Here is a 21,812-nt window from a genome sequence, read left to right on the forward strand (position 1 = left end):
CATGGGGCTGGCTGGGCTCGCTTCCCTGCTTCAGGCACTGCAACCTCTGGCGTCTCAGTGCCACTCAGGTTTGGCCCAGCCATCATGACAATGGACGCCTGGCCAAATTTAAGTGAATGGCACAACTCCACTCACACAAATTTGGTCCAGTCAGGGGGCAGCAGTGCAACCCGAGATTGCAACTCCCAGAGCAGAGAGCCAAGCCCAGCCAGACCCACAGCACAGGAGCTGCAGAAGCCTCCACTGTGGGGTAAGTGCTGGACAAGACTCCCTCCCAGGGGGGAAGGACATGACCAAAACCACCCCAGGGCCTCCACCCCCAAGCTATTTACTGGGACAGGCCATGCACATATACAAATGGGTCCTGAGCCCAAAAAGGTTGAGAACCACTGGTATAAGGCACCTTTATACTGGTATAACTGCATCCACATTAGAGGGGTTGAACCATTTTAAGTATACAGGTAACATTAAAGTGATACAAATTTTGTATGTAGACAAGGCCCTAGAGTTAAGGTTGTTCAAATGTATTTTCTGCCAATGCAGTGTCTGGAAATACTCAGTTAAGGCACCAAGAAGTGAACATCGAGACCAACCCAGGTTCAGGCAATGCATGAGTTTCTCCAGGGATATTCCATCACAGGGAAACCCCACCCACACAGATGGAGCTCCTCTGGTGGCTATTCTACAAGATGGGGCTGGCCAGATAGAGGTGTGTGTCTGTTTGGGATGGGCCCATTCTTCCTTTGTGGTAAAGCCAAGAGAGTTATACAACAACAATACATCCTAAATGTGTGCTGAAAAAACCTTCAAATTGTGCCTCACTATCACTTATTTGGCATGTGCCACATAAAGGATTGATCCAACTCCTGCTGGAACCAATGGGAATCTTTCAGTTGACCCCAGTAAGAGCTGGAGCAGGCCCTAACCTACAGAAAATTGATGTTTCAGAGAATTTAAGGATTTAATTAGGGCTGCTATTTTAAATCCATTTGACTATAAAGCCAGATGCTTTGATTGCAGTCCAACTACACCTGGCTCAGCAGAAGCCATGAAAACCTCTCAAGTGGCTTTATACCTAAAGATGTCATAATGTTAAAAATCTGATCTCATGACCTCTCTACTGAGGGCTATGTTGAAATAAAGCTCTTGCGCCATATTCTCTGCTGGTGTATCTTAACAGCACAGAATTTAGCTCCCTGTTTCCAGCTCTGCAGGATAAAGATGTATCAGGCCTTAAACATGTCACTGATGCAGAACTCCATATTACCTGTCCTGGCCCTCCGGCCACTGTAATTTTCAGGGTGGAAAACTCCACATTTGAGATAAAAAAGAAAATATTTATCTGACAAGCTACCTTAAGGTGGAGACAGATCAGTGGGTAGATTTCAGGGGAAGCAGTCTAAGGTTTGTGACAAATAGTTTCTCACATAGTTCTGCAAACTGTGTCCTTGCAATTTGTTACATGAATAGCAGGTCCATATTCAGTGTTGCTATCTCTAGTCTTTTTGTCACAGATCTCACAATACTTGGTGTATTCCTTGAAGCCCCAGAGCCTGGAGTCATTTGATTAGCTGAGAATCTCAGCTTTAATTCAAAATGTAAGCTTCTAGCTCTCAGGGCTGCAGAGAAAAGCTTATAAACATGATCCTAATGACTCAAAAACCAGAAGGGAAACAAAAAGAACCAAATATATATTTAATCCCACCCCCCAAAAAAACCCTCATTACCTCATTGGGAGTCTAACTCATATTTTTGAATGCCTGGGAATTAAAATACTGATATATTCACTCACTAGTGAGGTTGTTTTCTAATCTGGAGTGTTGAACCTTTTAGGGAAACCTGGGGTCTATTCCCAGCTCTGCCACTGGCCTGCTGGGTGACCCTGAGCAAGTCATTTCCACTCTTCATGACTCAATTTACCTATCTGTAAAATGGGGATAAAGATACTGACCACCTTTGTAAAGTGCTTTGAGTTCTATGGACAAAAAGTTCTATATGAGACCTAGGTACTAATTACTGTTGTTATCCTTGGTTTATTTTCATCACATTTTTGGAGTTTCTAATGAGCTCCCAGTGCGTCATGCAAATAAGAGGGAGGAAGGTTGCTTGTACATCCAGTTAAATTAAATGATCTTAAAACATTATGCATTAAATAACCCTGAATTCAATACCTATTTGTTTTTGTTATCACAGTTTAATTTATATGGGGGGAAGGGATAGCTCAGTGGTTTGAGCATTAGCCTGCTAAACCCAGGGTTGTGAGTTCAATCCTTGAGGGGGCCACTTAGGGATCTGGGGCAAAAATTGGTCCTGCTAGTAAAGGCAGGGGGCTGGACTCCATGACCTTTCAAGGTCCCTTCCAGTTCTAGGAGATTGGTATATCTCCAATTAATTATAATATTGTAGTTGACAGAGGCAAAACTAAAGGAAGGAAACAATCTCCTTCTTATGAAATCAAAACAACAGAACCAGTATTTTGAAATTTGAGCTGTCCATGCTGCAATCTAAGCATTCAGGCCATTGCTCAGCCCTGGTTGCTGAGCTGGATGCTAGTCAGATGTGCCAGGAAGGAGACCCCAGAGACATTTCAACCAAGGCTCTTTCAGTTTATTGGGTGAAGCAGCTGTTCACATCTCTTATAGGCCTTGCTGGCAGGGGATGCTTAGTGACTGTTTAGGTGTGGATAGCATTTTCACAGAAATAAATAAAGGTAAAACATTGGCAATATGGTCCAATGACATGGTCCTGTTCTGGACAGAAAGAGAAGTTATACTGAGATTGTTTATTTCTGTGATTCTATGGCAATAGAACAATTCACTGATGCCCAGCTGGACCTGGACACAAAAATCAAATGAGTGTCTAGAAGCCAAGGAGACCTACTGAGACTCTAGAATTTGCCACAGAACTACAATTATTTCATGACATTGGCACAACAGAGGCAAAAACAACAGCTAGGACGGATGTGAAAGTGATGCCTCTATGTTTTGTAGGAACTAATGTGTCCAATACTCATGTTGAGAAAGGAGATTCTAATCAGATTCAGGAAATGATGGCTTGACAAATATTATGTAGACCAGGTTGTACTGGCAATAATACAAACATCCAGTCAAATGCAAGTCAGGACAGGTGCCTAATAATAAAATCCCCTAAACCAGTTGAGACACCAAATAGAAAGGACAAATCTTGGACTTACCTGGGACACCCCATTATATAAGATAACTCGAATATAAGAAGTTATTAAATCAGACATTCCAAAAATGCTGTGAGAAAGAGGATCCAAAAGCATACTTGGATTCAAATGGAAACTGTGACTAGGGACTGCATAGAATCATAGAGTATCAGGGTTGGAAGGGACCTCAGGAGGTATCTAGTCCAACCTTTGCTCAAAGCAGGAACAATCCCCAACTAAATCATCCCAGCCAGGGCTTTTTCAAGCCTGAGCTTAAAAACTTCTAAAGAAGGAGATTCCACCACCTTCCTAGATAACCCATTCCAGTGCTTCATCACCCTCCCCCATTGACTAATGGCAGACACTGGTGTTAAGACCTTCACCTTTGCCATCGGTGCATAAGGGTTGGGAAGCAGATATGGAGAATTAACTCATGTTGGATTTGGATTTCTCTGAGGCTGACAACTGGGATAAATTCCAGTTAATTAGTTCTGCAAATTGTCTGAATGGATAGCATGATGTGCTTCTCATAGGGTAAAGTGGCAGAGGTCTGTGTGGTTGATCTAAAAGTTCCAGCCCTGCTGCTGAACTACGTGGATGTCAATATGATGCCACAAGATGGAATTTCTGTTTGTTTGCTTTTTAAAAAACCTAGGAAACTATACACAAAAAGCTATGTTAAAAGAATATTATTGAAGTTAAAAAGTCAAGTACTCAAAAGTTAGGAAATGCCAAAATTAAGGCTGCCCATGCAACCTTAATTTGGCCCCTTTGTGTGCATGAACTATGATAGTCTTTAATTACATCATCACATATTATCTTTTTCCACAGAACCCCTGCCTCATTCAGTGCACAGGATGGATGGTGCTTCAATTGACAAGCAGCTATTCAATATTTTGTTTTCTCCTCAATGGGCAGTGTGTAGCCCCAGGCTTTATTTACTGCTCACTAGAGCCCCATGTTTTTCACAAATACCAAATAATACACAATAAAATGAAAAACAACATATAAAACAAAAAAAACCCAGCCCCCGGGGTCTCTGCACCACTCGGGTTTGGCATAGCCGCCTCTCTGTCAGGGTGGCTGGGCCAAACCTGAGCAGTGCTGTGAATCCATGCATCAGGTTGCAATGCCCAGAGTTCCAGTCCTGTGGTACAGGGGCCACTGCTGTGGGTTAGGTGTGGGTAGGCTCCTCCTGGGGCCTTCCACCCACCTCACCCCCAGGGCAGGACCTGCCTGGCCTGGCCTGGTCTCCCACCCAGGTGGATAAAATGAACTAACATAAAATTCCCACAAAAAGTATTTAAAAAAAAAATTCCCTGAAGACAGAATTATGGACTTCCTTGTGGATTTTCTATGGTGCTCATCACTACAGTATCAGAGTACTTCACAAACTTAAATTTATCTTCACAGTATCCCTGTGAGGCAAGGGGTTGGGATTATCCCCATTTCACAAATAGGGATCTGAGACACAGAGGTTAAAGTCAAAAGTGTCCACTCATATTGGATGCCTAATTTCAGACACTTAGGGCCCAATATTTCAGAGTTCTCACTCAGCATTATATTGCACTTTATACATTCAAAGCACAGCTACCACTGTGTTCAATTGCAGTTGTGGATGGTCAGCACTTCTGCAAATCTGTCTGCAGGGTAACAATTAGTGACCACAAGTGAAAAATCTGGTTGAAGTGACTTTCCCAGAATCATAGAGGAACTAAAAAAAAACCTGTTCAGTGTTTTATACTAAAGTAAGTATATGCCTCTGAATATATTCAAAGAAAGTATTGCCAATCCCAAGCATTCCAAATTCTTGAGTCAGACCCCCCAAATCATAAGATTGGCTTTAAAATCATGAGAATTTCAAGATAATATGGTTGTTGGGGGGAGAGGGGGAAGGGTCTATTTGGGTGGTTTTTTGGCCTGGTGTTTGAGTGTTTAAAAGATCACATTGTCAAGCTTTTCTCTACGAGGGCTAGAAACTTTTTTTAAAATATGAAAGCCCAGATTCTCAGCTAATAACCTGATTCCAGTATCTGATACTTTAAGAAACACAACAAATATTGTGAAACTCATGATCAAATCATGAGAGTTGGCAACACTGCAAGGATCTACTGGATAAGAATGTGCTAATTTTACATAGTTACTTTTCAGGGTAGAATTTTAAAACCAACATTGTCAAAAGTGTCCATTAACATTGGTTGCTTCAATGTTTGGATGCCTTACCAGAGATCCACATGGATTCTGAGCAGCCACCGCTCCTGCTCCTCTGGATCCTAGTGGGTGCTTAGGAACTCTGAATATCAGGCTATAGGTGACTTACATTGAGTATCCAAACTTGGAGGACTGTAAGTTGGTGAGTGACTGTGCAGAATCAAACCATAACAGCAGGTAGTGTTCGGTAGAAGATCTTTATAAACCCAAATCCAAAAAAGGTGATATAAGCATAAACAGAGACTGACAAACACTTCCCCAGCTAAGGATCAAACCACTTCATCTGAATAAGCAGCCTTGACTTTCCCCAGGTATTCTCCCCATCCTATCTCTCCAGCAGACCTTTTTATCATCCTGCTGCTGCCTTGTGTACTGGGGACCAATAGGATGCAGAAATGCTGTCACATGGATGCTCATGAAAATGTTGGCCTAAATGTTTAGTTTTTGCAATCTACTTAAATAATGTTGCTCATTGCATAACAGTAGCAAATAACTTTGTAGTGCTCACTTCACTGTGATCTGTTTCCAATTTGAATAGCAGCATAATCATTGTGCAGAGAGAGGAAGCTATCAAACCAAAACGAGCTTTCAGTTCTTCTTACCCTTTTAATAATCCTTTTGCAAGAGGGATGGATGTTGGTGTGTGATAAGCGGAAGCAATAAACCCTGTAAACGAATACGTATGATGACCCTTTCTTGTCTTGCTGCTGGAGCAGAACGTTTCCAAAATGGCCTAAACCCAGCTTCTAGATTTCAACCTAAACTTTTTGCACATGCCAAGAACTTAGATTTGTGTGAACAAAGAGTTGTGTGCCAAAATCAGGTAGTTATACACCTAACAGCCCAATCTGGGTTAACAGATCCATATTGGAGGGCATACAACAACTTGGACATGCTGCTTTGGATATGCAGTTTTAGAGGCCACATTTTGAAAATGTAGCCTCTAAATGTGATCTCTGTCAGGTCCCAAACCATTCTGTCTTTTCAAGAACCTAACACACCTTGAATTGCACTGTGGGCTTGTTTGGATAGGAAAGTTTTACCAGTTATACCAGTATTATAATTAAACTAGGGATGTAAAAGGTTAACTGGTTAACATTAGGTTTACCAGGTAAACCGACCTTAACCATTAACCCTCTGTGCGCTGGCAGGCACAGGCACAGCCCCAGCCATGGATGGGCCAGAGTAGCCCCAGTCCCCCCATGCTGTCTGTCCGGAGGGACCCCAGCCCTGTCTGCGCCGGGACATCCGGAGCGACCTCAGTTAACCAGTTAAATGATATAATTGTAATCATTTAACCGGTTAACTTTTAAAACGATATTTACATCCCTAAATTAAACCCTTCCAAAATGACATAAGCTAAACCAAAATAAGGCGATTCTAACACGGGAATAAGATTGTCCACATGGGTTTTACACTGGTATAATTATATAGGTATAGGCTAAGGTGTTAATTTATACTGGTATTTCTTTCCTGCATAGAGAAGCAAATAGACAGCCAGTATGTAGCACAGAACCATACTGTTATCTCCTTATAGTAGCCCCACATGCAGGAGGTGAGCAGCTGCATCTTCCGTATACCAGTTTACAGGCAAGACTCAAGACTATTCCTATAACTCAAGTGCACTGCACTAGTCCTCCATGGATAGGTATGAATAGGGTAACCAGACAGGACAGAGGGTCGGGGGGCAATAAGCACCTACATAAGATAAAACCCCAAATATCGGGACTGTCCCATCTGGTCACCGTAGATACAAATAACTAGTGAAGTGCATTCATGGAGGAAAGAGTGCAACCCTCTAGCAAGACATGGATAGAAAAAGGATTTACAAAACACTGCAGTTCCATAAGCATCCAGGGGCAGTGATGAGTCTACAAAGAACTTGAGATTGCACAATTTTGGTGTAGGTTGGAGACACTCGACAAATTGAGGGGGCAGACACAGACCCTGTCTATCACTAGCTGTGCCTAGTTTGCAAAAGTCCTGTCACAGCTTCCAAGAGGTCAAGAAAACTTGGACTCCAGGGGCAGTCTCATTCCTCTTAGCCAGCAACACAGGTTACTGTATGCCTATTTCAATTTAAGGACATGCACTAGAGCCATTAGATATTGAAAAAGAACAAAAAAACTGAAGGTTCATAACAGAAGAGAGCCCCGAGCCTAGTGAGAGGTGAGTTTGGTGGCTCCCACAATCAGAGAGGGTAAACTGTACAGCAGGGGCTGGGTCCCACAAGATGTTCAGCTCCCATGGGACTTCTGGGGTGGGCTGGAGGTCTTGCAGGATTGGCACAGGATTTGGAGCTATAAAGTCTCATGGGATTTGTCATGATATTTGGAGCCATGATAGGAGCCCTGCACTCAAGACCACCTCCCAACAATAAAAAAGAGAATGCATTGGAGTACACCCACAGCTGATATGGATTTGTGGGCACAGCATCATGCCCTGGGTTTTCAAGAGCATTCATAGATTACAAGGCCAGAAGGGACCAATGTGATCATCTAGTCTGATCTCCTGTATAACAGAGACCATAGAACTTCCCCAAAGTAGGTTCTAGCGCATATCTTTAAAAAAAAAAAAAATCCAATCTTGATATAAAAATTTCCAGGAATGGAGAATCTACCACAACCTTTGATATAATGTTCAAATGGTTAATTACCATGACTGTTTAAAAATGTACACCTTATTTCCAGTCTTAATTTGTCTAGCTTTAACTTCCAACCTTTTGGCTCTCATTACACCTTTCTCTTCTAGACTGAAGAACCCACTTTCAAAAATTTGTAGATAGCTACAGACTGTGATCAAGTCACTGCTTAACTTTCTTTTTATTTAAGCTAAATAGATTAAGTCTCTCACTATAAGACATACTTTGTAATCCTTTAATCATTCTCTTGGCCAGTGGTGGGCAACCTGCGGCCCACACGCAGCCCATTAGGGTAATCTGCTGGCGGGCCACAAGACAGTTTGTTTACATTGACCATCCGCAGGCACAGCGGCCCGCAGTTCCCAGTGGCCACGGTTTGCCGTTCCCGGCCAATGGGAGCTGCGGGAAGTGGCAGCCAGCACATCCCTACTAGTACTCCAGCAGAAGTCATACCAGTACCAAATAGAGAGGTAAAAAAAACTTCTCTACTCCTACTCAAAATTCCCCTCTTCATTTTTGCTTCCAAGGATTGCATTAGCTCTTTTGGCCATAGCACTGCACTGGGAGCTCATGTCAGCTAATTATCCACCATGACCTCCTTATCCTAATATAGCCACTTGCATGGGCATACAACAGATGGCAAAGTGTAACGCATAATTTCAATTCACATCTGAAAGCCTCATGAGCACACTGATCTCCAGGGAGCTCTTTTTCTCATTTTCATCCTGCTATTGTAGCTATGTTAGATCAACCCATGTTGATTTTTTATTATATTTATGCCTAAATGCATGAAATAGTTTTGCTGTTTGTTCTTTTGATAACAACTTGTATTCCAGTAATGCCTATGAGTCCCAATCGGAGCCTCATTATGCCAGGTGCTGTACATACACATAGTAAGAGACAGTCCTGGCACCATGGAGTGTACAGTGTAATTGAATATAAGTCACAGCAAACTGATGCAAAGAAGCAAAGAAACAATGGAGGAGGAAAGACAAGGTCAACAGTGGGTATGTCCTCACTGCAGAATTAGCTCATTATTTACTCTCAAATTAACACCCTCTCATGTTAGCCTAGCTGGAGTGAGGGCAACCAGTCTGCAAAATAACACTCAGGCAGCACAGAGTTGATGCATCCACACTGCATTAGGCCTGGTCTACACTGGGGGCGGCGGAGGGAGAAGGGGATATGTTGTCGGTCTAAGATACGCAACTTCAGCTATGAGAATAGCGTAGCTGATGTCGACGTATCTTAGATCGACTTAGAATTACTTACTTCGCGTCCTTACGGTGCGGGATCGACGGCTGTCACTCCCCTGTCAACTTTGCTTCCGCCTCTCGCTGAGCTGGAGTTCAGCAGTTGATAGGAGAGCAATCGGGGATCGATTTATCATGTCTACACTACATGCGATAAATCAATCCCCGATAGATCGATCACTACCTGCCGATTCGGCGGGTAGTGTAGATGTACCTGTCAAAGTTAAACTCAGGACTCACAGTTTGTCAGACCACTCTGTTTTATTAGCACAGCGCTCTGCTAATAACACCCAGATAATGTGAGCACCATGCAAGACACAAACTATCTTATTTATATAGATAAAAGGGCAGGAACTAAACAAAGGGACAAAGAGAGCAAAACCAGAAGGGTCCTGCCTCCAACATGCGCCTCTGGTGGCGCCTGTTCCTTGGCTGCTGGTGTCTTAAGGTCTGGGGAGTCCACAGTGACAATTCTTTTATCCAGCAGCAAGTGTGGATAGCCCAGACCCTTAATATTTCTAAATGCTGGGTCTGCAGCCACATCCCAGCCCACCCTCAAACTGGTGTTCCTGTCCTGGCTATCCCACTCAATTCCCCAGACCTCCCTGGAGGACCTTGTCCGTTTAACACAATATGGAACAGTAATGACACCTGGGAAGAGGCTATTGGCAGTTCCTTTATCCAGGGGCGGCTCTAGACATTTTGCCGCCCCAAGCACTGCGGCATGCCGCGGGGGGCACTCTGCCGGTCGCCGGTCCCGTGGCTCCGGTGGACCTCCCGCAGGCGTGCCTGCGGAGGGTCCGCTGGTCCCGCGGCTCCACCGAAGCCGCGGGACCAGTGGACCCTCCGCAGGCACGCCTGCGGGAGGTCCACCAGAGCCCTGCCTGCCGCCCTCCAGGCGACCAGCAGAGCGCCCCCCACAGCATGCTGCCCCAAGCACGTGCTGGGGCCTGGAGCCGCCCCTGCCTTTATCCCACTTGGGGGAGTAATACAGCATGCAAAAAGGCTCTTGAGGTTACAAGCAGTAGTTAAAAGAATGGCAAATAAAACTGGAGAAAGTTTAAGAGCCCTGGCCAAAGAAACAGGGTCGATCTGACAGGTGACCCTCCAAAACCATCAGGCATTGGACATAGTGCTGGTGGCCAAAGGAGGGACCCGTGCTCTCATTGGAAAACAATGTTGTGTGTTTATACCTGACGATACCAATGAGGTAGTAGATCGCGCTAGCCACATAGAACAAATTGCATATCTTCCCCATGAATAGACGAGTTCTTTATGGAAGTGGCTAAGTAACCTGCTCAATTTATCTGGCATAGGAAACTGGTTGTTTCAGAGAGCCCTGACTATCCTGTTTGGAATCCTAATAATTTTTATGTATCAGAGGGGTAGCCATGTTAGTCTGGATCTGTAAAAGCAGCAAAGAATCCTGTGGCACCTTATAGACTAACAGACGTTTTGTAGCATGAGCTTTTGTGGGTGAATACCCACTTCTTCGGATGCAAGTAGTGGAAATTTCCAGGGGCAGGTATATATATATGCAAGCAAGAAGCAAGCTAGAGATAACGAGGTTAGTTCAATCAGGGAGGATGAGGCCCTGTTCTAGCAGTAGAGGTGTGAAAACCAAGGGAGTTGGCAAGCCATTCACAGTGAATGAACCAGTTTCTCCTCCCTTGGTTTTCACACCTCTACTGCTAGAACAGGGCCTCATCCTCTCTGATTGAACTAACCTCGTTATCTCTAGCTTGCTTCTTGCTTGCATATATATACCTGCCCCTGGAAATTTCCACTACTTGCATCCGATGAAGTGGGTATTCACCCACGAAAGCTCATGCTACAAAACGTCTGTTAGTCTATAAGGTGCCACAGGATTCTTTGCTAATAATTTTTGTATGTTTTCAGTTAGTCTCCTGTTGTATCCAAAATTGTGTAAGGCATGCCACCCAGTTGACTGTCCCAAAACAGAGTGCTAATATGATTTTGAATATTGCTGATGAACAAAGAGAGAGAGAACGGTTAATATGTGGAACCCAGTAAAATGTTGGTCTTAGCGTAGCTTGACCAAAAGGAGGGATTGTGAAAGTAGAATGAATTATATTGTAAAAATAAGAATGGATTAAAGAAATGCTGTATGTACCTTTAAGCAAAAGAGCTGAATTGCTGCAATCCAGGTGTCAGGAATGCAGACATTAAGGTAAAACAATTGCTCCACTTAAGGGCGATTGGTGAAGTATTAGCCTTAGATCGATAAGAGTTAGTAAGGAAGTAGGATATGCATGCTGGGCCCCAGGTAAATTTTACAGTTCTGACAACCTCAACTGAGGAAACCGCAGTCATGGTTTTACGTCCCCCAGGCAGCAGGCGCTAGGCTCGCTACTGCTTCTTCTTGGGACTTGCTTTAGGTCGTCGTCTGCTTCTGGCAACCCTTACGAGAGCGTAGATTGTAAGGTATTGCAGGCTGTTCCTCTACGTCTTCTTCTGGAGTCAGAACTGACTCTGCGTGGTCCTGAGGTGATGATTGGTTCGCTGGGGGTGGTGCATTCTTACACTGCGAAGCATGTATCCACTCTGCGATGCCAGACAGTTTAACAGTCTGGGTAGTAAGCAGTACCTGATGATTCTTTGATGTTCTTTAAGTCTCTTTGCTTCTTTCCTTGACTCTGGCTATAACAATGGCCTTCACACCTTATCTTTTCCTGATGCATACATTCCTCATTCACACAGATTGAGAATACAAACAGCAGTATTTTATATTGAGCAACATGGCATTGTAAATTAAACCTTGCTAAGTTTTACAATCAATAACCAAGACAATTTACATTGAGACCCAGGCCTTCAATGTTTCTCTAATTTACTTAACATAGACACAATAGAGAATCCTGTCTCTTACTAACTAAATCTTAAAACAAAGAATTAGAGAGGGCCCAATTTGTAATGCATATGGGAAAACAGAATCTTATAGTCCCAGAGGGTCATTTCTTTCTGCTATTCAAAAAGGGTGGCTAGCAGGATGAAATCAAATTATACATTAATTCTTATGGGACATTATAAAATCCTGCTCCTATATATCCCCCTTTTGACACTAAGATTATTAATCGCCAATGTCACTTCTTATTTAGTCCACGTAATAGAAAATATTGGGAGGTGATTTGGGCCTGTGGCTCTAGCTTTGCATACATTCATTTTATTCACCAGCACATTTTAAACATTTCAATTAAACACATACAATTTAAAACAAAAAACAATTAGGGGTAGTATCATTAGGATGCCAGTAGTTGTGGGAGACCATCCAGAAAATATGTTATACCAATGGTAAGCTGCTATGTCTTTCTGCAGTGGCAATTCTTAACATGTCCTCATTTGCGTGTATAATATGAATGGTTTGGTTTCCCACATTGTTTTTTTCTAGGAACTATGTTACCTTTTTAACAGATGATTGGTAACTTTTTTGCCATTTAATGCCAAGATTGATAGAGAGCTCAGCTAAATCAGTGCTTACAGTAAGCTGAGACTTTCTCTCTTTTTTTTTTTTTTTTGGTTGTGGCAAATAGTAAATGTGATTATTGGTAAACACAGTACTTACATTACATTTACATTTGTCTACTGGTGGGCTGCTAACTCTTTTATCCTTTTAAAACATTTTTCCCCAAGAATTAATACATACACATAGCCCATTATACAGTACTTTGGTCTCATTATGCATTTTATCTCACATACAGGATCCTAGTGAGATGTCTTTACTACAGGGCTTTGGAGCAACAGGCATGGATAAGCATACCCACTTTGAGGAGTCCACTTGGTACAACCTCTCGTGTCCAATAGTTTCCCTTCCTCCCCAGCCAGCCAGAAAGATCCCAGGTGCAATCTGGGGAGTGGGCTAACTTTCCATATCTTTGCTTCCAGAGCCTGTTGGTGTGCGATTTTAACAATTTCTTCACTTAACAAATTTGGTCTCACCGTACTGTAGACATACTGCATCCATTTATATTGATAGGTATTAAACAATGATCTTTTCCTTTGCTTTACTAGATGCATCAAAACCTCAATGTTTTCTGATATTACCCAAAACATCTTATGTTCTAAATATCTGCATTTCAGTACATTCCATAGCTATTGCAGTATGTTTTTTTACTTTAATTGGTTTTCGTAATAGGTTGTTCTGTAGCTGGTATTAGCTTTTTCTGATTTTCTGAAAGACAAAAATAACATTTTTCTACCCCTTTCGGGGTGCCATTGATTATTGCTTAAAAGATTCCTTTCTTTTACAAATACCCTTGCTGATTGCAGGCAAAACAGAGGAATTACCCCCATATTTTCCTGTGTTTTTTTTGTTCTATAGGCAGGCCAGGTTTTAATGGCTTCTACTTTTTAAGGGTTATGGGGAAATTATCCCACTGTTTAGTCATTAAATCCATGAGGTGGTGTACCTCAGTTTTTCCTCTTATATAGCAGACCAAGTTTGTAATGTTTTTCCTGCTGTGTTAAGCTTTAAATTTATTCACAGGTAATAGCTGAGAAGCATCATTACCATATAACAGAGGGGTAGCCGTGTTAGTCTGGATCTGTAAAAGCAGCAAAGAATCCTGTGGCACCTTATGCATCCGACGAAATGGGTATTCACCCACGAAAGCTCATGCTCCAAAACGTCTGTTAGTCTATAAGGTGCCACAGGATTCTTTGCTGCTTTTATCATTACCATATTACCTTAAAGGATTGTTCCAAAAATCATACACACATACGTTGTTACAGGGGTACTTACTAACAGTAAATTTATTTCAATGTTTAATATTAACAATAACATTAGCGTCAAATCTATTAAAGGTATCTTGTTATACCATGCCCTTTTATTTAGGCAATTTGTTTGCTGACCAGGTATGTTCTTTATTTGCAGCTTTTTTTTTTTTTTGTGCTGGCAGTTGTCACCTTTCTTTATCAGCTAGGTAATTTGCATCAACACAGGCTTGGCATTTGGATTCAAAGCCATCAGCAGAGCTCAGAGACTCTGTCTTAACACACAGGGATCTGAAAAAGAAAACACAGCCTATTGCGGCTCTTTTTGGAGCCCTAATAGGATTTTAATTCAGAAGCATATTTCATTTGTATTTCTTTTACCCATTTCTACAATATACACTGCACATGTCCTAGGGAAAATGCACATTCCTTCTATACTATAACTTTTAAAACATTAGCCATATCAATTTTTACATAAGGTATAACGGTTTCTTTTGTTCTTACAGAGTTTTTAAGTACCCTTATCAAAGTGACAGTCTGATTACACAGAGCCATTTTAAGGCTCAGTGTTTTTAACATTGCTTCTTTTTGTTTTGTGCACTTCACCTCTGCTGTTGCTTCAGAGGGTCACTGTTAATTTCTTATTCATTCACTACAGCTCTTATCTGCTATTGTTACAAAAAAACAACCAACCAAACAAAAAGACTCCAGAATCTCTCCCTATTCTCCTGATTTTGACTGCCCTATTGCAGCCATGACTTGGTCTTTATTTAAAAACATTTTAAATTTTGTAAAGAATCAAGTTACCCCTTAAGGGTTAAATGCTAAATCCCAAAGCCAAACAACACTAATTACCTGTACCTTGCAAAAAGGTCTGTCAGTTTTGCAAGTTTGAATTAAAGAGTCAGATGAATTTTTAGTGGCATTAAAAACAAAAACAAAACCAATTTATCTTACACTTACAAAACAGGAGTTTTAAACCAGCACATCTGGTTTGTAGATTCTTAGAACTTTACATATTTTCACAGACAAACAGATACATACACATTTTCTTTTCCTTAACATTCCTTTACACTGCTTTGTTTTTACATAGCTGTACATATATTTGGATTATTTACAGGCATTCTTTTGGAAAAGGGCCCATTTTTCCTTCAGAATGGCTGCAAAGAAACCAAGAATTCTCTCTCTCAAACTTTGTGAAAATGTTAAAAAGGACCATGTTAAACTGCTTAATTCTCTTCAGCCTCTGTAGAGTTAACTTTTCACTCTCTTTCCTTTAATCACTTGTTTATCTCCCAAAATGACACCTTTATCACCTCAGATTTCACCATTTTAAGTATTGTTCGAGGGGTTCATGCCTGCACTTACTGCTTTTCTTACTCCCAACACTATGCCCTTAGGGCTTCCAACCTGTTTTTAAGTTTATCTGTTGCTTGCCTGGGCCCGATCCTGCTTTTTTCAATGAACCATTTGTGAGTGATACTGTGGTCATTTCACAATTTTGAAAGAAATGTTTAAGGAAAGGGTCCAGGAAGGGTGGGGGCTAGTTGAGGAGCCCACCCTCCTTGCTGAATTGGTAGTGGAACACTAAAGAATCAGTTTCTGAGGCAGACAACAAAGGGGAACAGAACAAGGGGCTTTTTGTCCTTTTTACAATGAGATGGGAGTATGAAGGGGGTTGGATCGATCCGGGGTGGGTTTTTTTGAGAACGGGGTAAAGGGGAGCGCTCGGTCTGGTGGTGGGAGAGGAGGCTTTTAATAAAGCTTTTAACTTATTATTTGAATATTTGAGAGGGGCGAGTTTTGATTTTGTCCACCTACGATTTGCCTCTTCCCACCACTGCATGAAACAATTAACCTCTCCCTTTAGCCAATTTAGTTTTAGGTTGGCCGAGTCTGTCCTTTAAGACGTCCACTCGGTCTTTGTTCCAAGTTTTTAACAGTGGCCACTGAGTTTTGGGATCCCCCTGAGTTGACCTAGACCATTTTTCCAGAAATTTACAGGAGTCCAGACCCTTTTTACAGGAGTCTGGACCCATCCTAAAATACATAAAATGAGCCGGAGTTCGTTTAGGGAACTGTCCCGACTTAGACGTATGGTTACCCATACAGGAGGACTTCACACACCAATCGCACAAGAAGGAAATTCGGGTTCGTCAGAGCGATGCCCGGTGCAACACACAAAAGGAGCCTACAGGCTACTGCCTCAATCGCCCTTGCTTTCACACCAAGGGTTTTACCCAAAGTGCAGTGCGGCCGCGATTGTGCAGATTCCACTCACCCAGACCGCAGGGACAGGAACCCCTTGGTCGCAGATCCCCGGACGGAGACGGCACCCAGACTCAAACACTCCACAGGAGGACGGATAGACACAGAGACAGGACAGTCCTCAGTCCGGACAAAACACAGAAATAATTACCTGACCAGATTCCTGATGTCAGAACCTGGGATCCCTACCAGAACAGAGTAGGAACCAACACGTTCGATGGCATAGACTTCACTGTGGTCGTGCGCCTTTCCGTTCTGGTGGAGGACCGTTCGGGCCAAATGCCCAGGTGCCGGCTGCCACGGTCATCCTACAAAAATGGTCAGGAATCACACAGCCCCAGTGAAGACGGTTGCCATCTCGGTGGGACCTCCAAATTGTCAAAGTTAAACTCAGGACTCACAGTTTGTCAGACCACTCTGTTTTATTAGCACAGCGCTCTGCTAATAACACCCAGATAATGTGAGCACCATGCAAGACACAAACTATCTTATTTATACAGATAAAAGGGCGGGAACTAAACAAAGGGACACTGTAAAATTTACCTGGGGCACAGCATGCATATCCTACTTCCTTACTAACTCTTATCGATCTAAGGCTAATACTTCACCAATCGCCCTTAAGTGGAGTAATTGTTTTACCTTAATGTCTGCATTCCTGACACCTGGATTGCAGCAATTCAGCTCTTTTGCTTAAAAGTACACAAAGCATTTCTTTAATCCATTCTTATTTTTACAATATAATTCATTCTACTTTCACATACCCTTAGTGTAAGCAGCACTCAAGCTTCAACCCCTCACTCCCTGACAGGCCAGCTAAGTTTAAAATACCACCTAACTCAAGCTAGACATATTTGTGTGTGGCTGACAGTCTGGTTAGGAGCAACACTCAAATAGCTAACACAGCAACAAAGACAAGTCCAGTGACAGGCCCATGTGGTTACATAACTCTGTGCACTATCAAGTAGTCTCAAGTCATTCAGAGTTTGGAGGTGGTTGTTTTTGTTCCAACCTCTGAGCAAATATTCTTTGTGTAATTATGTCATTGCACTTATGTGCATGCTGATAAGTGAGTAATCTTTATTTCCTTTCCTACTGGAGCGTAGCGGACTGAAAACCTTATCTCCTTTTCACTAATAATACTGTGTAATAAAAAACTGCATGAAAATTAATAAGATTATTTTGGAAAACTTTACCACCCATTGGCTTTCCTTCTCATATAAGGAAACAAATCTGATCATCAAAAACAATGGCATCCCTACCGTTCAACAAATGATCACTGTACAGCTAATTAATGCATATTTGCCTGGATCATCTTCTGAATCATAGAATATCAGGGTTGGAAGGGACCTCAGGAGATCATCTAGTCCAACCCCCTGCTCAAAGCAGGGCTAATCCCCAGACAGATTTTTGCCCCAGATCCCTACATGGCCCCCTCAAGGATTGAACTCACAACACTGGGTTTAGCAGGCCAATGCTGAATCAGATACTACATTTTGAGTGTAAATAAATGGGATACATTTCCATTACTTTTTTCCTTCAAAAGTATGAATGACAAACAGAAAGAATTATTGTTCCAAGCCTGTGCCTTACAGAAGTTAAGGAACAAGACAGAAGTGCAGGATGTAAAGGGATCAGTGTTGCAGCTTGAGAATGAGAAAAAAAAACTTGAAATCCCCATTTGGAATATGCAAACACTGCATCAATCAGTAACACTGGATCTGTGACCAAATGGCGCTCCTTGAATCCTTATGCTACACAGAAACATATTGAAACTTTTCTGGCTATTTCCTGTTAGCAGAGGGTAGATTCTACTTAAACAGTGACCACAAATGAGCTTGGTCAATCATTCATTCTCACAAGAACATTTACAAAGAAAGAAACTCAGGCTTAGTCTACACTACTGAGTTAGGTCAACCTAAGGCAGCTTACTTTGACCTTACTCTCTAAGCACCTAAACTAAAATGTCCCTCCCACTGATATGCAACTTGCCCACTACACTGACTTAACTCCACCTAGGCAAAAGGCAAAGCACTTAAGTTGATGTAGTTAGGTTGATGCAGTGGCTTACATCACCAGTTGCCGCTCCAGAACTGACAGACAGAGCCCCACTGCCAGCAGTCCACCAAGGGTGGCGGGACTCCAGTGGGCAGCCCCCTACAATGCCCCACTTAAGTCGGTGCAAGTGCTCCTGGTGAGAATGCGCACCGCTGGCGGAAGGAGGGTAGTGTGCACACGAACAGCTGATTTAATTACTGCGGTGGCTGTAAGTCGACCTAACTTAAGTCGATTTAATTGTGTAGTGTAGACATGACCTCATTATCACAGCATGCCACAAAGGCAGCAGAATTTATCTGACTATAATTCACATCTGCAGCACACAACAGCCTGGGAGAATGTCATGCCTGATAAAACCACAAAACCTCAGTCCATATAACTGAAATTTATTAGAAACTTCATATACTGCAGGTAAGCATTTATGTCCAGGATAGAAACGTCTTTGGGATAACATGTACTGGGTACCTAGAAAAAATGGCAAGTACAGAGAAAAGAAAGCTTAATCACAATGGCAATTGATATTAATCTCTGACAAGCTATCCCTAAATCAGAGGCATAGCTTTAGCTGTTTGGATAACACAATCTTAACAATACACTTGAAAAACTTCCAAGAACCATAGACTGAAAGAAAAGAGACACTGAAAAAGACAGAGGGAAAGATAAATAAAGCAATTCAATAGAATGAAACAGAAAGAACAAAGCCAAGAAAGACAATAGACTAATCAAAAAGAAAAATCCTTCATAACGCCACCCTCCCCCCAGTTGGCAAAGGCTAAACGAATGTGTGAACTCCCTAGCCTCCACTGCTCTACTTTAACCACCGTTCTTCTTTTCATGGGTTAGGCAGTCAAAAGAGTGCTGCATAAAGCCACCTAAAGGTGCTTTAAGGCTTAGCCATGCACCAAACACAAATAGCATGAATAGGTAATTCAAGATAGGTATGGGCTCATCAGTGCATCACAGAATCATATAAACTTAGTGCTGGAGAGGACCTCAAGATATAAATGTTAGAAATAGGGGTGCTGCCACATCCCCTGCCTTCAAGTGGTTTCCATCATAAACAAGGTTTACAGTTTGGTTCAATGGCTCACAGCACCCCCACTAAAAAAATTGTTACAGCATCTCTGTCTTGAGAAGTTCCTTCCGGCTCCTACAAACATCAAGGAGACATGTACAACATGAGCTGAGCAGCAGTATATACTCCTTGCATCATCTGAACATACGCAAGCAGCAAAGGCTGGGGAACAACACATGGCCCTGTTATGGGTTTTTACTAGCACTAATCACCAGGGAATGTTAGTAATGGATACACACAGTGATAGTACAGGCTGTTATACACTCACAAACCTTGCAGGGTAAATTTGCAATATAGAGTAATCCTTTCTCACGTAACATGGTGAACCCTGGGCCATGTTACCCCACAATGGCACAAGAGCTGACCCTTACCTCCTTCAAAGCAAGGCAGTTTGGAGGCTAAACACTGGGTCGGAGGCTGACAGAGCTGCATGAGAGGCTGATCAGAAGTTGGCTCTGTGCCTGCTTCCTTTGCCATTCTCTGGGGTGTCCATGGTAACTCTGTTTACAATAGTGAGGGCGGCTGTCCCTTTTGTGATGGTTATATAACACTTCCCATTCCTCTTACATGGCTCTCCTGCAATTTCCCTGCTGTTTCCTGGGAATGGGAGGGGGCCAGCTGCCAATATGGGAGAAATGTCATTACTTGTATTCAATGTTATATATTTTGGGGTTCTAGGACTTCCTGAAATTTAAAGTTTCCTGATAGTATCTTCTGAGAAATCGCTCCGTGAGTAAGAATCTGCTGTTGAACCATTACAGCAGGTATAACCAACCTACATATATTTTATATTTTTGCTATTTGATGCAGCATATGGTTAGGAGATAGCGTTAAGTGATAAGAGCAGGGGAGGCAGGAGACCCAACTCTAACACTGACTTGCTGTGTGATCCTGAGTGAATCACACAGGCTAAAACTTTTAAGTGTCATATCAACTAATTTGGGTGCCTGAATGACTAGGTGTTCCACATGACCTATTGCCTGATTTTCAGTGATGTGCTCAGCACCTGCAGCTCTCTGACTTAAACTGAACTTGTGCAGTATTGTGAACCCCATGCATTAAAAAACCAGGAGTCAGGCCCCCAAAAATCAAGATGTCAGGGCAGCAAGATTTGAGGGGCCTGGTATATCAGTGTTGCCAACTTTTGTGCAAATTCTATGAATTTAAAGCCCCAGTTCCTGGAATCAGGTGATTATGGGAGAATTTCAGCTTTCATTAGAAGAAAAAGTTAAATTTCTAGTCTTTGTAGATGCAGAGAAAAAGCTTGAGAACATGCTCCTAAAGACTGAAACACCAAAAGTTAAATAAAATTTACACAATGTATGTATATATACACACACACACATATATATATAAAATCACAGGTGATCTTTGATTATCAGCAGGTAAGTATGCCCAGTGGTCTGTGATGGGATGGGATCTGAGTTACTACAGAGAATTCTTTCCTGGGTGCTGGCTGGTGAGTCTTGCCCACATGCTCAGGGTTTAACTGATCGCCATATTTGGGGTCGGGAAGGAATTTTCCTCCAGGGCAGATTGGCAGAGGCCCTGGAGGTTTTTTGCCTTCCTCTGCAGCATGGGGCACAGGTCACTTGCTGGAGGATTCTCTGAAGCTTGAGGTCTTCAAACCACTATTTGAGGACTTCAATAACTCAGACATAGGTTAGGGGTTTGTTACTGAAGTGGATGGGGGAGATTTTGTGGCCTGCATTGTGCAGGAGGTCGGACTAGATGATCATAATGGTCCCTTCTGACCTTAAAGTCTATGAGTCTTCAATGCTTGGGGGTGACAATGCTGAGGCTGGATTGTGAGGAGAGGTCCACTGTTGGGGGGGGGGAGGGGGGGAAGGCTGTGCAAAGGGAAGCCCAGTGTGGTGAATGGGTGAGGAGATTAATTAGGAGCAGGGAGATCTCTCCTGGGAAGAGAGATTGGATTTGTTCCCCTTAGAAAAGGAGACATCCTAAAAGTCACCCAATGAAATTAATAGAGAGCAGGTTTAAAACAAACAAAAGGAAGTACTACTTCTCACAACTGCCAGTCAATCTGTGGAACTCATTGCCAGGGCATGTTGTGACAGCCAAAATTATAACATGGTTCAAAACAGAACTAGGTAAGTTCATGGAGGACAGGTCCATCAATGGCTATTAGCCAGGATGGGCAGGGCTGCAACCCCATGCTCTGGGCATCCCTAGCCTCTGCCTGCCAGAAGCTGGGAGTGTAGGCCAGGGGATGGGTCACTCAATAATTACTCTGGGGCACAGTCGGCAGGCAGGACACTGGGCTAGACGGACCATCGGGCTGGCCGTTCCCATGTGCCAGTCTGCGCTATAACGGACAGGCTAGTCCGCCCTGTCTCACCAGTCAAGAACAAGGGCCCGTCACTTACATGACAAGGTGGCAAATTCAAACCC

General features: G+C 42.7%; 1 protein-coding gene across 1 annotated transcript in view; it reads right to left on the reverse strand.

Moving 5' to 3' along the window:
• Window positions 1-20,536, reverse strand: part of GALM (galactose mutarotase) — a 65,570-nt gene extending 45,034 nt beyond the window's left edge. Inside the window, exon 1 of the mRNA XM_039532072.1 lies at window positions 19,772-20,536. The gene's annotated coding sequence lies outside the window, so the exon portion shown is untranslated. The remainder of the gene's footprint in view (window positions 1-19,771) is intronic.
• Window positions 20,537-21,812: the final 1,276 nt, after the last annotated feature.

This window comes from Mauremys reevesii, linkage group 3, assembly GCF_016161935.1.
Source record: "Mauremys reevesii isolate NIE-2019 linkage group 3, ASM1616193v1, whole genome shotgun sequence".
Lineage (NCBI taxonomy): Eukaryota > Metazoa > Chordata > Testudines > Geoemydidae > Mauremys > Mauremys reevesii.